The sequence below is a fragment of the Meriones unguiculatus genome, chromosome 11 (assembly GCF_030254825.1).
Source record: "Meriones unguiculatus strain TT.TT164.6M chromosome 11, Bangor_MerUng_6.1, whole genome shotgun sequence".
NCBI classification, from domain to species: Eukaryota; Metazoa; Chordata; class Mammalia; order Rodentia; family Muridae; genus Meriones; species Meriones unguiculatus.
Window position 1 is genome coordinate 53429468 of NC_083359.1, and position 3920 is coordinate 53433387.

Here is a 3920-nt window from a genome sequence, read left to right on the forward strand (position 1 = left end):
TTTGTTTGTTTTGGTAATAAAGGGGTCTTGAAATGTGAATTAGTGTATGTGATGAAGTGTTTTTAAAGAGTGGGAAGAAGATCTCTCCAAACATCTGGCTTTTGTTCTATGTCACCCTAAGAGAAGGCCATGGGATGTGAGGTTTCCTCATGAGTCTCCCAGCAAGTTGCCAGATCTGTTTTTCTTGCAATGAATACATTTTCATGAGCCTGGCAAAGAGCAGGTTGGAGAGAGGAGACTGAGCTAAAGGGCCACTTTCTCAGTGCCAGTTCTGAGCGCCAACTCTGTGCTTCCGTAACTACAAGGGAGGTAACAGTTCCGTGTTCAGTGTCATGGGACACACCTGTAATCCCAGTACTTGGGAGATAGAGGCATGAAGATGGAGAGTTCTAGGCCTTCTTGGCTACATGAGACACTATCTCAATACACACACAGAAAAAGAGAGAGAAAGGGAAAGAGAGAATCAAACTCTCCTCATACCTTCTGCACACTCTCCCCTCCCCAATCCATTTGTGAAATATTTATTAGATATCAATACCACCACTGCGCAGCAAAGCCTTCATGGGAAATGTGATCTAATTCTGCCTTCCCCTCCCAAACATGACATATTCTACAGATAACAGGTCTAGGGTCCAAAAAGCTAAGATAAGAGGCTCAGGAAAGCACAGTAGTGGTATAGAGGAGACAGAAAGAGGATAAAGTGGAAAGGGACAAAGGAAACAGAGAGGTGTCAAAGCAAAGAGAACAGACAGAAGAAATAGGGTGAATGAAAAAAAGGAGAAATACAAATGAGGGAGCTTTCTGTGTTTTGTGTGTATTGGTTTTGGTTTTGCTGTCTTTGCCACCACCAGCCACTAGGCACCGCTGACACTGGCTGCTTCAATGGCCAAGACTCAGAATGTCTTCTCTCTGGATTTCTGGTCACTGGATTCAGTTTATCAGGAATTCAAATGTCTTTGGGGTGTAGATAGTATTAAAGCTGTTTTATGCTGATCTACTTTATTGAAAAGCAGGCTCTGGGATCAGTTTATGAGTCTCCCTTCTCTAGACCCAAGCATACTTATGTCAAGTGGCTCTCTGGCTCTGCTCTTGGTGGCACATATACCCTGTCTTCCAGGCTCTAGCTGGCTCCATTTCATTGTGGATGTTGCTCCTGGTGGCCATCATATGGCACTGTCATCTCCACATGCTGATGTCCCCATTGCAGCTGGGCTGACTTTTCACCAATAGCCTCTCCTGTGCTCCCTGAGGACCTCCAACACTGCCACACAGTGCCAAGCCTCAGCTGCTCTCTATGAGCCCTTCATGCCTTTAAAACCAATACCACCTGGGTGACTCTTACATGACAAAGTTTGGCTGCCAACATCAGATATGTTCTTGTATATGAACACATGGAAGTGAAGGTTTAGCACCTTATTAAATAAGCATGAGTTTTAAGATAACATTTTTTGTTACACATTTTTACAAATATTAAACCATACCCAATATACGTACAAATCTTGAGTTACAGAAAGTTCACATAATAATCTCACAAATCATGAGATAAGGTTTAGATCTTAGCAAAAATTTTAGACAATTAAATGAAACCAATAATCTAATCTTTTTTGGCTGTTTTGCTTTGCTGTCTTTTCCCTGTCACAAAATGTCACAAAAGAGTTCCAGGGACATTTCTGGCTTTTAGCCAAGAGATAAACTGGTTACTTTCTTTGGGGTTTTTTGCCCTAGCCTGCCCAACCAAATCTTACCTCCTGTTTTTTTTTCATCCTCCCTTCCCCAAAAGATAACCCTAATTGTCATTATGGAATTAGAGCAACAACCAAACCAGCTTCTTACAGATGAATGGGGTGTCAGATATAGCAGTCAAAGTACCCTCCAGTAGGCCTATCTAAAAAACCCCAACATTGCATCAGTGCTTTTATTTACATACCAGCAGGAACATGAAAGAAAGGAAGTCCTTGACTCATGCCTGTGAAGAGATGTGAAAGAGAAGTAAAGCAAGAGTTATTGGTATTACAAGAACTTAGAAGGGAACCAGAGAAGTCAAAGAGGAGATTATTTTTAATGCCCAAAGCAAAGTCCATTAGAACACTGCTGAGTTTACAAGAGCATCCATCTATGGACATTTCCTCACCACCCCCACCCCTGTGGCCTCTGAGGCTGAACTCCAGAGTGATGACCTCGTGGTCTACTTTCAGGCTCTTTGATAACCAATGAAGTGGGTAAAATCAGTGTGATGCCCCTCCTAATTGGCTTCTGGGCAGAGAGAGAAGAAAAATTTATTCATCATTTAACTTTTAGATTGAAACAATAGGGTGTGTGTCTCTCGGCTATAAGGAAGTACCTCAGTAAACCTAAGTCTAAAGTCTAAAGTCTTTTTTTTTTTTAACCAGCTTACCAAGTCTTGGAGGCATATAACCAAAAGAAGTGTTAGACCACATGGTAGTTCTATTTTTTTTTAATTTTTTTTTCTTAGCAGTTACATTTTATTAACTCTGTATCCCAGCCGTGTCCCGATCCCTCATTCCCTCCCAGTCCCTTCCTCCCTCCCTCATCTCCACCGTGCCCCTTTCCAAGTCCATTGATAGGGGGGACCTCCTCCCCATTCATCTGATCCTGTTTTATCAGGTATCTTCAGGACTGGCTGCAAAGCCCTCCTCTGTGGCCTAACAGGACTGCTCCTCCCTTGAGGGGTGGGGAGGCCAAAGAGCCAGTCATTGAGTTCCTGTTAGAAATAGTCCCTGTTCCCCTCACTTTGGGAAACCAATTGGTTACTGAGCTACCACAGGCTACATCTGAGTGGAGGTTATATCCATACATGGTCCTTGGTTGAGTGTCCATCTCAGAAAAGACCCTGTGCCCAGATATATTTGGTCCTTGTGGAGCTCCTATCCTTTCCCCATCAGACTAACTCCCCTTCTTTCTTATGATTCCCTGTACTCTGCCAAAGATTTGGTCGTGAGTCTTTGCTTTGAAAACACTGCTAGTTAAAGTCTTTCAGATGCGCTCAGTAGACTCCTGTCATACGTTCAATGCACACCCATCTGTCTTTCTAAACGAGCATCTTACTCCATGTCCGATCTCTTGATTATCTTTTTTAGGTGTATAGATTTCATTATGTTTATCATATCTTATAGGTCTATATAAGTGAGTATATACCGTGTTTGTCTTTCTCCTTCTGGGATATTTCACTCAGAATGATCTTTTCTAGATCCCACCATTTGCCTGCAAATTTCATGATTTCCTCCTTTTTGATTGCTGAGTAGTATTCCATTGTATAAAAATACCACAATTTCTGTACCCATTCCACCATTGATGGACATCTGGGTTGTTTCCAGGTTCTGGCTATTACAAATAGAGCTGCTATAAACATGGTTGAGCAAGTGTCCTTTTTGTGTACTTGAACAAACTTTGGGTATATACCTAGCAGTGGTATAGCTGGGTCTTGAGGAAGCACTATTCCTATTTGTCTTAGGAAGCGCCAGATAGCTTTCTAGAGTGGTTGTACAAGTTTACATTCCCACCAGCAGTGGAGGAGGGTTCCCCTTTCTCCACAACCTCTCCAGCATGTGTTATTGCTTGAGTTTTTCATCCTGGCCATTCTGATGGGTGTAAGGTGATATCTCAGGGTCGTTTTGATTTGCATTTCCCTGATGGCTAATGAGGATGAGCATTTCTTTAAGTGTTTCTCTGCCATTCGATATTCCTCTGTCGAGAATTCTCTGTTTAGCTCTGTTCCCCATTTTTTAATTGGATTACTTGGATTGCTGCTTTTCAGCTTCTTTACTTCTTTGTATATACTGGATATTAGTCCTCTGTCAGATAAAGGGTTAGTGAAGATTCTTTCCCAATCTGTAGGCAGTCGTTTTGTTTTGATGATGGTGTCCTTTGCTTTACAGAAGCTTTTCAGTTTCATGAGGTCC